This window comes from Lemur catta, chromosome 3 (assembly GCF_020740605.2).
Source record: "Lemur catta isolate mLemCat1 chromosome 3, mLemCat1.pri, whole genome shotgun sequence".
Taxonomy (NCBI): Eukaryota; Metazoa; Chordata; class Mammalia; order Primates; family Lemuridae; genus Lemur; species Lemur catta.
In genome coordinates this window covers 95736123-95749373 of record NC_059130.1, presented here as the reverse complement: position 1 = coordinate 95749373, position 13251 = coordinate 95736123, and positions in this window count along the sequence as shown.

Genomic DNA, 13251 nt, shown 5'->3' with positions numbered 1-13251 from the left:
ATGGGAACTAAAAGTGCTTCGTGCACAATAGTGGATCAGAACCAGGCTCACTGCTTGACTCCAGAGGCTGGGACGGGGCTCCTTCCTCTACAGAAAGAAGTCTATTAAGATACAGCAATTATCAACTCACTTCCTGAGATTACAGTTTTACAGAAGATTCTTGGCTTAGGAAAGCAAGCTGTAGATACAACTTCCTGCCCAGGAACTGAGCCAGATACCTACTTGCCCCATGACTAGATCTGTGATAGCCCCAATATTACTGCAACACAAATTCCACCTGGTGCTGCACTAGGAGCCTGGGAAAGGGTCAGCTGGAGGCAAATGCAAACCCCTAAAACTACTAGACAAATAGGATGGGAGAAAAATATCAGATGCGTACAAGCATGCATGTACACACACACACACACACACACACACACACTCACATTCAAAATGTAGCTACCATAATGAATGAGGAAATCGAATACTAAAGAAGATAGCCTAGAAAATCATCAAAATCATTAACAGAAGGATGAAATGCCTAGAGATAAAATTAATTTTTTATCTTTGAAACAGTCTTACAAAAATGTTAAAATAGGTATGTCTAGAATGTTCAAAGGTATAAATTAAGGCATTGCATCCATTAATAGTCAGAGAAATCATGAAACACAAAGCAGACATAAATGAAACAAAATCAGGAGGGTATTAAGAAAAATCAAATATATATTGGAACTAAAAATATGGTTACCAAAATAAAATCTCAAAAGACAAGATAAACTCTAGATTAGATCCAAAGAGAGTAGTAAATTGGGAAATAGTTGTGAGATATACACACAGAATTTAGTCCAGAGGGACAAATAGATGATTTTTAATCCATTGGTTATCAGACATGGAAGATCCAATGTATATCTGGTAGATATTCCAAAAGACGAGGATGGAGGAAATGATGAGAAGCAATATTTGAAGAGATTAGAGCTGAGAATTTTTACAACTGCAGAAGACATGTGTCCTCTGATGGAAAAGACACTGTAGACAAAGCATTACACATCACAGTGAAAGTGCAGATCATCAGTGATAGGAAGAAACTCGTAGAAGCTACCAGAGAGAAAAGACAAAATACCCAAAATGAACCATTATGCTATCAGTGGAATTATTTTTAGTAACAATTGTGGTCAGAAGATAATGTAGTAATATCCTTGAAATGTTAAGGGAAAATAGCTGTCAACCTTAAATTTTATATCCTGCTAAATTATTATCTAAGAGTGAGGGCAAAAAAAGACATTTTCAGAAACATGAAGACTAAATGAGTCCCCCACCTAAAGATCCACATTGGCACATTTAGCAAAGGATGTACTTCACTAAAAAGAAATACAAAACTACAGCAAAGATCAAGGATAGAAGGAACAATGGAAAAATGATAGAAATTAGTTGAATATGTTCGTAGGTTTAATTAAATATTGACTATGCATGATAAAATTCTGTGTTTAGAAGGATAGACGTGCTAAATAACTATATTTGTTAGAATACTTATAACTCACATAGGATATGTTAAAACTATAATAAAACCACTAAAAGAATAGACGAACAAGCAACAGAGGAAAAAATAAAAGATGTATTTTTAAAATAATTTACCAACCTAATACAAAGCCAAAAAGGACTGGGGAAAACACAAGAAAATGTCAATAAAGAGAAAACACACTACAGTTCATCAGTAATTATAATAAATATAATTGAACTAAATGTATCTATTTTTCAAAACAGAGATTAACATATTAGATTGAATTTTAAAATCTAGCTGTTTGCTGAATAAATGATACATACCTAAAACAAATCCAAGAAGATTGAAAGTAAAGAAATAGAAAAAGTTATGTTAGATATATTCTAAGCCAAATAAAGCTAGTGAGGTGATGTTACTTTAATGAAAAAAAGCAAAAAGCTAATGCTAATTAAGAGGAGAATTAAATAATAATAGAAAACAATCTACCTGGAAGATATAAAAATCATGAATTTATATGCATCTAAAAATATAACTTTAAAATATATTAAGCAAAATATACAGAATTAAAGAGAAAATGGATAAATTCATAACTAGAGTCCAATAGTTTTCAAACACTTCACTCCAAAAATGATAGATAAAGCAGGCAAAAAATTAGTAAGGCTACAGTAAATTTGAAGAACAAAATTTAAAACTACGATATAATATAGAATTTTGTAAACTTTTAAAAAATGTGGCCTCTTTAAGAAATATATCAAAACCCAGTAGAGCAATGCATGTGTGCTTTAGATAGATAGATAGGTGATAGATATTTACCAAACCATCTTCATTTTTAATATGAGTGATGCATTTTAATACTATTTATTTTATTCCCTTTTTTAAAAAATGTGAGTTACACCAAACTAAATTGATTTCACAACCCAATAATGGTTTGTGGCCTACGACTTACAGAACACTGATCTTGCAAATACATACAGCTGTGCAACCAACAAGTAAAAGTTATACATTCTTTTCAACCCAAAGTAAATAGCATACACGATAGTGAAACCACAGAAGTCTTCCCAATAAAGTTAGAAACAAGCAAGAATGCTTGCTATCAATACTTCTATTTCACATTGTGTTGAAGGTCAAAGTCTATGTAAAATAGGGGTGAAAGGAATGAGAGGAATATGAATTTGAAAGTTTGACTATAACAAACTGCAGCTGATTTAGCATCTGCCTACACAATCCAAGAGAATCGACAAACTTTCAGCACTACTAAGAGGGCAACAAAGTTCTGAATACAAGAATAACCGCACGAATAGTTTTCCTAAATACCAGGAATAATCAATTAGAACATGTAACAGGAAAAAAGTTATCATTCATTATAGCAACAAAAACATAAAGCACCTGAAAATAAATCTAACAAAATATGTGCACAGCCTTTACAGAGATCATTACAAAACACTGTGAAAAGGCACGAAGGAAGACCAGAATAAATGGAGAGATAGCATGTTCAAAGATGATGAAGATTTGATATGGTGGAGGTGGCAATTCTCTCCAGCGTAACCTAAAATTGACCAGTCAAAATCACAACAGGAGAAGCTGACCCTGAACTTCATTTGGAAAAGCAAAGAGACTTAAATAACTGAAATAGGTTTGAAAAGAAGACGGTTGGGGAACTTGCCTACCAGATAGCTAGGTTTATCTCAAACCATAACAGACAATGTGGAATTGGCTTAGAGATGGACAAATACATCCACCCGTAGGGAGTATAGAAACAGACCAGTATGAAAACACCGTGTGTGACAGAGGTACCATCATAACCAGTGCAGAAAGGAAGGGCAGCTTAATAATTTATACTGTTACGTATCCCAAAGGAAAAATTAAAATTCAATGCTTAACTCACATTATATAAAATAAATCCCAGGAGGCCGGGCGTGGTGGCGCATGCCTGTAGTCCCAGCTACTCGGGAGGCTGAGGCAGTAGGATCACTTGAGCCCAGGAGTTTGAGGTTGCTGTGAGCTGGGCTGATGCCACAGCACTCTAGCCCGGGCAACAGAGCAAGACTCTGTCTCAAAAAATAAAAAATAAAATAAAATAATAATAAAATGAATCCCAGGTAGATTAGGGATTTAATACAAAAATTTTAAACTTTAAGATTTCAAAAGAAAATATAGAAGAATATCTTTTATAATTATAAGGAAAGATTTCCCTAAAAAATAAAATTTCTTAAATCAGAAGGAAAAAGAACTAACCATAATGTAAACAATTAGTCATTCAAATTAACTTACATCCAACAAAAGTTATCAAAAACAAAATTAAAGACAAGGTACAGAGAGGAAACACTTGTGATACATACAATTAACAAAGGATTAGTGTCTAAAATTCACACAGAACTTTTGTAATTTGATACAAAAAAGCACAACACAATAGGAAAATGAGCAAAGTACATAAACAGACAATTCACAAAAGAAAAGCAAATTTGAATGAACCATAAAACAATGAGAAAATATTTGAGCATATTGGGAATCGGAAAGTTGCAAATTACATAACATTTCACAAGATCAGATTGTCAAAATTTAAAATTTTGATAACACTAAGTACTGGAGAAAACTTACAGCTACAAGAATGCCCACATACTGTTTATGGAAGTATAAATTGGTACAACCATTTGGGAGAATAATTTGGCCTTACCTAATAAAGTTGAAGGTAAGCTACTCTGTGACCCAGTGATTCTACTTTCTAAGGACAGTGTACACTGCAGAGAAACTCACACATGTATGCAAGCAGAGAAGAACATTCACTGCAGCATGGCAATGAAAACCACCTAAATAAACAGGAGAAAGGATAAATTGTGGCATGTTCATTCAGTGGTCTGCTCTCTACAACAGGTAGATACATAAAGTTTCATGTGTCCACATGGATAAATCTTAAAATGTAATGCCGAGTCCAAAAGCCAGTTGCACAACGATGTATACAGGATGTCATCACTGGCAGTAAGTGTGAAAACCTGCAAATTATGCTGTTTATTATTTATGGATATATACAAATGTAGTAATAATACAAAAATATGCATGGGAATGACAAAAAAATTATGATGTTGATTATCTCTGGGCAAGGAAAAGAGGAAAATGGAATAAGGACATTCTCATTAAAGGTTTAATTTTTTATCATAAGCAAAATTGGACATATTAGGTTTTGACAGAGCTGGATTCAGGGTACACAGGTATTTGCTGCTGTTCCTCATACTGCTCTGTACTTCATTATCACTGTTAACTCTGTCCTCTTCCCCTTCCTGTTTATTTGTAGATTACACTATTGTTTCGGTTGAATTAATTCTGAATTAATACCTTGAGAAAACAAAACACGACAAACAAAAATCTTTCTAGTATTATCTGCTCTCAGATATTCTTTGGTTTCAAAAGATACTGTTGCTATGAAAACCTGTACTGTCACCTCACTCATGTTACTTAAACCTGGACAACTCCCAGATAATGGCTCACAAGGGTGATCATAATCTCATCAGAAATCTATTTTCTTAATTGATTCTCTCTTCTTAGAAAGTATAGAAGTAATTTAACGTAGTTATAGAAAATTTGAGCAATAGAATTTTTTAATAACTCAAAAAGTCCTCCTCCTCCTCAAAACTCATATAGTCAACTGTTAAGATTTAAGTGGATTTCTCACTGGCCTTTTACTCTTATGTTTAAGTGCAGTTGTAACCAATTTGCACACATAATTTTGTAGCCTGCTTTATTCTTTTAAGCCCATGTTGCTATGCAGTCTTCCTAACCTTCCCTTAAAATGGCCACATGATAGTCCATCTAGTCTTTCTAAGATTGTTTATTTAACCTTTCTCCTATTTTTTGGACATTTAAGTTACTTTCCATTTTTTGTTTATATAAACTAAAAGCCATAACAAAAATTTTCATGAAAATATAGTCTATGTATTTTGAATTATTTCAGAACTGGGATTTCCTCATTATAGAGCATGAACCTTTCAACAAATTACTTCCCCAATGTTTCCAATGCCTTGTGGCGATGTTTGACAGCATCCAGTGGTTTGCTCTAGCCTTGGACTCTAGTCGGAATTCTGTAACAATAATCACCATATCCCAGTGATTGCTTTTTTCCTAAAAGGTTGGCTTTAATTATAATGACCCCATTTCTCTGACAGATTTAAGAAGAGTTGTTGATTTTTCTGTTTGTTCAACTTTTTATTTGTTGTTAGGACAGAGTGGCAACTTCCACATTCCCTACATGCTGGATCAGAAATGAGAAGTCCCCTGCAGTGATATTTAGATTAAAGTAAAGACTAAGATTTTATCAAAAAGACACCTACACTCAAATGTTTATCACAACATAATTCACAGTTGCAAAGATGTGGAATCAACTTAAGTGCCCACCAATTCATGAGTGGATAAAGGAAATGTGGTATATATATATATACATATATATATATACACACCATGGAGTACTACTCAGCTATAAAAAGGAATGAAATAATGTCTTTTGCAGCAACCTGGATGGAACTGGAGACCATTATCCTAAGTGAGGTATCTCAGGAATGGAAAAACAAAAACCATATATACTCTCTAATGACTGGGAGCTAAACGTTGGGCACAAAGAGATGTCAAGGACATTGGAAAACAAGAAGCGGGGAGGGTGGGAGTGGGTAGGGGATAAAAACTTACCTATCAGGTACAGTGAACACTATTCTGGTGATAGGCACACTGAAAGCCCTGATATAAGCTTTATACGAGGTATCCACATAACAAAAACATTTGTACCCTCTTAATATTTTGAAATAAAAAAAATAGGAAGAAACACTAAAGAGCTTGCTCTGTGTTCACTGTCTGCACCAAGGAAAGATCACATGCGGACACGTGAAGGCAGCCGCCTGCAACCCAAGAAGCCCCTTACCCACTGACCCTGCTGTCTCTTCCATTCTCCAGAACTGAGAGAAATAAATTCTTGTTCTTTAATTAATAAAAAATAAATGTGAAGACTGAGTTCCCCAAGGCATCCTTTAATGAATGTTTTAATGCTCTCATAAAATTTCTACCTAAAATAAATATTTTTGGGGTGATTTGTCCAACTGCTAATACACTCCTTCCCTTTCTTTTGGAACTACCTCCGATTCACCCAGGCAGGCTGCTGGCAGCCATGTTTGTACCACGTGACTCTGTGCATATGGTTGGACCAGGGCTGGGCGCCTGGCCCTGGGACAATCAGATTCTCTCTGATGGGCACTGAGAAACCCAGCAGACTAGTCTCCGCCTGTATCTGAAAGTCTGGAGCCATATTCTCTCCCATGAATGGAAGAAACAGAGAAAGTTTGTCTCCAGTGATTAAGACAGAGATGAGGGATGGGGTGAAGGGGCGAGCCTGGACCCTTTCCAGCTCCTGGTTTCAGTTTTTCCTGAAGTGGCTGTGTTCTCACTCTGGGGTTCCATAAGACACCCCTTGATTTTTTTTTTATAATAAAGTCCCCACTTCCCGGTTGTGTTCATTCAACTGGATTCCAGTTCCTCACAACCAAAAGAGTGCTACTAAATTTACCAGTCCATGAAAAGCAAGAGCAGGAGTTCTCCAGAAGTCCTGACTTAACTGTGCAAAGGAGCTAGTTACATAATCACTTTCATGCTTTCTCTCCTGAGCAATTCAGCAGGGAGGAGAGAAGAAAAGGCTGGCAGGCCCCTCCCTGATATCTTAGCTTCACTGGATAAACCTCACATAGATCCCTGCAACCTCGTCATGCTTCCATTTTTTCCAACTGTGCAAAAAGATAATGTTTGCTGAACCTTCTCCACATCAGTGATATGAGGCTTAAGTAATAAATGTTTGCTATGCATGTTGAGTTTCTCAGATTAAAAAAATGACAAATGAAAGTTTGCCACTCAGGGAAATATATTTTCCAGTAACACTTACCCTGAGAACTGGGAATGCTCAGCTACATATTTTACTTAAATATAAACTAAAAATCTGAGACTATCTCTGTGACCCTTTAACCAATAATTTCTCCACTTGCGAAATCAAGATTTGACACTTGCAATAAATTTTGAATTACCCATAATTATATCAGCAAGAGGAAAATGAATTAGTAAAATCTACTTATTTTCCAGAGCCTTGATTTCAGGCAGACTTACTGACCTCCACTCTAGCAAATGCTAGCTTCAGTTTCCCTCCTTCCAGTAAAGCAGGAAAGGTGCCGAAGACTCCACTTTAAGAGAACAGAGCAGCTGGTGTAGGAGCAGCCTACAACCTTGAAGCCTTGAGGCTGGTGTGGTGACTCACACCTGTGATCCTAGCACTTTGGGAGGCCAAGGCAGGAGGATGGCTTGCCGCCAGGAGTTCGAGATCAATCTGAGCAACAGCAAGACCCCATCTTTACTAAAACTAGAAAAATGAGCTGGGTGTGGTGGCACACACCTGTAGTCCCAGCTGCTGGCGGGTGAGGCAGGAGGATCACTTGAGCCCAGGAGTTTGAGGTTGCAGTGAGCTATGATGACATCGCTGCACTCTAACCCTGGCGACAAAGCAAGACACTTCCTCAAGGAAAAAAAAAAAAAAAAAAACCTAAAGCAATTCAAAGAAAAATCGCCATCCTATAGTTTCAGCACCCAGGAGTCTAAGAATTAATAAGAAGAAAGCTTGAAAAGACTGGAAATGAGAAAGACCATCAGCAGAAGCCGAGTTACCAGGAAGCTAACGAGACCTAAATCTCAGAGCCCCCTGCTTATGTAAACCCCTGTGAGAGCTGGGAGGTACTGGGAGCGGCAAGGAGTTCCTGGGGGCAGGGGAAGCCAGGTAGCAATCAGGAACCATCAGAGGTGTTTCTGGTCAATTGCCTAAAAGGTACCGGAAGAAAGGCCCATAGAGCTCCTGGACCCAGTGATTTGTCGTGACTTCTTTTTCCTCCTAAGAAAATACTTGAACTTAATTTTGCGTTTGTAATTTCACGTCATTTTTCCTAAAGAAGGCACCTTAAATTCTAAACTGTACAAACCTCAGCCCCCGCACTTCTGGATGTGCACTGACCATGAGGACTGGCCCTAAACAAAATTGTGATGTCCTTCCTCCTCCCCTCCCACCTGCCCCCTTCCTACCGCCTTATCCTGATTTCTACCTGCTCAGCCCTTGCCAGGGTCAAGCGCAGCCCTGTCTCTACAGTCACACCCCCTGGTCCTGGTTTGCCCTTTCCACTGTCTTCGTCAAAACCAACCTGTCCTGCCCAGTTCTCTTAGGGCTACGCTGACCCACTTATGTCCTTCCCAGGTGGCAATTAGTTATCTGATAGACTAGTGCCCTACCGAGGTGTCACAGGCTGGAAAAGGGCTGCAATACGGGCTATACTGAAGATAGAGTCTTAACCCAAATGAACGCATTCTGGTTGAATTAAAGAAAAATAAAACTTTTTTTTTTTTTTTGAGACAGGGTCTCACTCTGTTGCCCAGGCTAGAGTGCCGTGGCGTCAGCCTAGCTCACAGCAACCTCAAACTCCTGGGCTCAAGCGATCCTACTGCCTCAGCCTCCCGAGTAGCTGGGACTACAGGCATGCACCACCATGCCCGGCTAATTTTATATATATATATATATATGTATGTTTTTAGCTGTCTGTATAATTTCCTTTCTATTTTTAGTAAAGACAGGGTCTCGCTCTTGCTCAGGCTGGTCTCGAACTCCTGAGCTCACACAATCCGCCCGCCTCGGCCTCCCAGAGTGCTAGGATTACAGGCGTGAGCCACCGCGCCCGGCCAAATTAAAGAAAAATAAAACTTTTAACGGTTATTTTGTATTACAAAAACTGAGAACATTTAGAAAGTACAGAGAAGCGCAAAAATGATTATAAAATTCACCCTGAAAGAAAACGGCACCCATAATTCTATCACCACTTACTGATCTCCATTAACATGTTCTTCTGGGCTATTTTTTTTTCTTGAGGATATACAGATATATAATATATGATTACTGCAAAAAAATGGAATTATAATGTAATATTTTGGGGCTTAATTATTTCACTTAATCTATTTGGAACATTTTCTCCTACTATTAAATACTTTTCTACAGGATCATTTTAAGTGGCTACATAAGACATCATTTTAAATGGCTGCAAATTACATCAAATTTTCTGATAAAAGCCAGATAGGAAATATTTTAATCTTTGCCAGCCATATAATCTCTGTCACAATAACTCAGCTCTACCATTGTAGCATGAAAGAAACCACAGACAATATGTATGTAATGAGTGAACATGTCTGTACCCCAATAAAATGTTATTTAAGGACAACATAATTTGAGTTTCATATAATTTTCATGTTGTGAACTGTTATTTTCTTTTGTTTTTTTTTCCAACCATTTAAATACATAAAAACCATTCTTAGCTCATGAGTGGTACAAAACCAGGCCTCAGTTTGTCAACCCCTAGATTACATGGATATACCATGATTTATTTAATGATCCCATATTGTGGTAGCTTTAAATTATTTTCATTTTTCCAATTATATGTAATACAGTAATGAACAAGCCTATAGAAAAATATTTGGGCCATTAGTGATCATTAAAGTCTGAATCTCCATTGATAGATTTCCATGTGGGTATTAATAGATCAATGGCTCAGAGGGCTGTTTGGTGTCTTTCAGATGGCTCCCTGTAGGGCACTCCCTACCTACTTCATCTTGCAGTGTGGTTGACATAGTGCTTATGACTACTGACCCTTATTTTTTCCTAAGAAAAATACATGAAGTGGCAGTGACAGGACACAAAGATATCCACACATCTGCTTCTGTGCATCCAGTGTTTCCCAAACATATATTCCCACGACATGAAAGAATCCAGGGAGTGTGTCCAGAAACCCAATGTGACCTCAGAAATCTCTTGGCCCCTTTTAATGAGTCCAGGCCAAGATCATCAGTGTCAAACAGCTGGGACATATTGTGGAACACTGAACTAGGAATTAAAAAGTAAGTGGGAGAAATGGGGAGACCCTTTAAAATATTAAGCTGTAGTAATAGCGGACTAGCATGTTTCGATTCAACCCTCTGAGAACGATTAGAAAATTGGGAGAAGTTTCTTTCTCTCTCTCTCTCCCTCCCCACCGCCCTCCCCCGACTTTCTCTTTCTCTCTCATCAAAAACCTTAAAGAACTAAAAGTAGAACTACCATTTGATCCAGCAATCCCCCTACTGGGTATTTACCCAAAGGAACAAAAGGCATTCTATAAAAAAAGACACTCGAATGTTTACAGCAGCACAATTCATAATTGCAAAGATGTGGAAACAACCCAAGTGCCCATCAATCCATGAGTTGATTAATAAAATGTGGTATATGTATACCATGGAGTACTACTCAGCCATAAAAAAGATGAATTAATACTTCTTGCAACAATCTGGATGGAACTGGAGACTATTCTTCTAAGTGAAGTGTCTCAAGAATGGAAAAACACCACAGGTACTCACTATTAAATCGGAACTAACTGATGAGCACACATGCGCACAGTGGCAACTCAGTGGAAATCAAGCAGGAGGGAGGGGACAGGCGGGTAATGGTCAAAAACCTAACTAACAGGTACTATGAACATTATTTGAGTAGTCCTTTAGCCAGGACTCAGGCATTATAAAAGTGATCCATGTAATCTAAAACATTTTTAAGCCCTTAATATTTTTAAATTAAAAAAGAAAAGAAAATGTTAGAAATAATGCTGTTTACAATGGCATCACAAAACAAATTAACATAGAACTAAATCCAAAACAGATGTGTAGTACCTCAACCTTAAAATGTAAAAAATATTGCTGCAAGAAATTAAAGACACAAATAAATGGAGGAATATAATATGTTCATGATTAGAAGATTCAATATTGTTAACATGTCTACCTTCCCCAATAAAATACCCAGCCAGTTTTGATCTTGGTGGAAATTAACAAGTAGACTAAAATTTTTATGCAAATGCAAAGTCAAGGCAATTTTGAAGAACAAGAGCAGAGATAAAGGACTTCCACTATAAGATGTTGAGACTTACTATACAGGTGCAGTAATTATGACAGTGTGACCCTAGGAAAAGCATAGACAATAGATCAAATGCAAAGCAGCCAGAGACAGACTCACACGTGTATGGACAGTAGATTTAAGACAAAGGTGCCACTGCCACCCAGTAGAGAATAGCTTAGGAAAAGATCATTATAACTAAAAGATTGATAAATTGGACTATATTAAAATTAGTAACTTTCATTCCTCAAAAGATGCCATTAAAAGAATGAAAATGGAAGCTGCAGTGTGGGAGATATTTACAAAACAGAACTGATACAGAGCTCACATCCATATCTTAAGAATTTCTACAAATTAATAAGAAAAATAAAAAGACTGACAACATTAACAGAAAAACGGGCAAGAGACTTCAATAGGCACTTCACAAGTGAGAACAATCAAGTGGCCCCAATAAACCTATAAGAATATGTTCAACTGTTTTAGGCATCTGAGAAATGCAAATTAACCCACAATGAGTTATCCCTATATGCTCATCAGTATAGCTAAAATTAAAAGGACTGATATTACTACATATTGGAAAATATTTGAAGCAACTAGAACTCTCCTATGCTGCTGGTGGGTGTGTAAATTGGTGTGATCACCTTAGAAAATCGTTTAGCAGTATCTGGCAAAGTTGAACATATGCATATGCTAGGACCCAGTAATCCCATTCCCAGGTGTATACCCAAGAGAAATATGTACATATGTGCACAAAAGGACATATACAAGAATATGTATAGCATTATTATTTGTCATCACCCCAAATTGGAGAAAATCAAGTGTCTATTAATAATAGAATAAATAAACTGTGATAAAGTCCTACAATGGAATAATATACAACAATGAAAAAGAGCAAACTATTAATATATGCAACAGCATAAATAAATCTCACAGACATAATGCTCAACCTAAAATGTCAGACACAAAAGAAATACAGACTGCGTGATTCCATTTATTTGAATTTCAAAGCCAGACAAAGCTTTCTAAGGTGTTAGAAAGCTGAGTAGTAGTTGCCTTTGGGCTGAGGGATTCAGGACTGGCACAAGGAGTCAGGGGTCTGGAGTGGTCACAGTGTTCTGTTTCTTGACCAGAATGGTGGCCACTCAGGAGTATTCACTTTGAGAGAAGCCACTGAACTGAACACTATGACTTGTACTCTTTCGTGTGGTATACATGTGATACTTCAATTAAAAAGCTTGAAAAACTGAAGTAGATACATCTGACTATAATGGCATCGTCAGGCTAAGCCCATCTCACCAGTGTGACTCTGGTATCCGCTGATGTGCATTCTTGGGTCTAGAGAAAACCCACTGACCAGCTCCTCAAAACCCACAGAGATCCAAATACACACTGTGGGCTTAGGGTCTCCGTCCCAACTCTGCTGCTGTCCAGGGTGCCCCACTGCCACCTGCACAGGCAGGTAAGGGGCTCCAGACTGGGGTCCTTCCACACCTTTGCTCTCCTTGGCCCCAAAGCACGCTGAGTGTATATGGCCTCTTGCCTCTCAAATTCTGCCTCCTTTAATCCTACAACTGCACATGATTTCCCCCCAAACCATCTGAACTTTTTAGCCTACAAGCCTGAGAAAGCTTCTCACCCCACTAATAAGGAAAGATTATCACATAACATAACCCACTCCTCATCTTCTTTAAAAAAAAAAAAAGCATCTGCATTTGAATCCCATCTTGGAGACTTGCTAGTTTGAGTGGTGGCCTTGGGTAAATTACTTAACCTCTCTGAGGTGAAGGATTAAAAATAGTACCTGCTTTTC